The following is an 821-nucleotide window of genomic DNA, read 5'->3' as shown; positions in this document are numbered from 1 at the left end:
AGATGTCTTGGGAGTGTGGAAATGCAATTGAACCTCCTGCTTCCTTATGCGGCCCAGCAACTCCAGAAAGCTGGGGGGTTTCTCGGTCCGAGGGGCACCTCATAAGAGCGATAGGGTACGATGGTAGAGATCCTTTCATGAGTTACTTGCATCTGAACTCATTCACTACTGTGGCAGGAATTACTTTCTTGGAGAGTAATTCCCATAAGGATAGTTGTAAGCGTCGGACAAACGTGGACAGCTCTTTTCCCTCCTTCTGTCGGAGAGCACGGACTGAGCCAAGAGTTCACCTTCATCATCCTCGGCAGTGTAGGCCTGGTTGAGGAGTTCAACCAACTCTTGAGCGGTGGCTTCCCCCTCGGTCTCACGGTGCATTTGCACAAGTTGGGCTGCTGGGGGCCGTAGGCACTCGACGATCCGTTGCCTCTTCACGGCTTCGGAGCAAGAACATTCCTCGAGCACGTGCAGGGTATTTTCCCTCCATGTCCCAAACTCCTCTTCTCCAACAGGAGTGGGTGATATCCCGGAGAAAGCTTTGAGCTTGCTGTAGTTGTGGGACTATGAGGACAGCGCTGGACCGTCCACCAGTTGCTGTAGTTTTCCCCCCGCAGTCTGAGCCTCCAGTCTACTGGTGACTATGGTAGTCAGACCGGCCGCTGTGGACTGACTCCGGGCTAGCTTCATTCCTTCTGGGGATATCGGAGGGGTGTGGGATTTCAGCCCGCAAGGGTACCTCTGGTGTGTGTCCCGGACTGAAAGCTACCATTGGTATCGGTAGATCTGGGTATATCAACGGGCAACCCATGGGCAGGGCTTCCGGA

The sequence above is a fragment of the Ascaphus truei genome, chromosome 12 (assembly GCF_040206685.1).
Source record: "Ascaphus truei isolate aAscTru1 chromosome 12, aAscTru1.hap1, whole genome shotgun sequence".
Lineage (NCBI taxonomy): Eukaryota > Metazoa > Chordata > Amphibia > Anura > Ascaphidae > Ascaphus > Ascaphus truei.
This window is presented reverse-complemented; position numbering follows the sequence as displayed.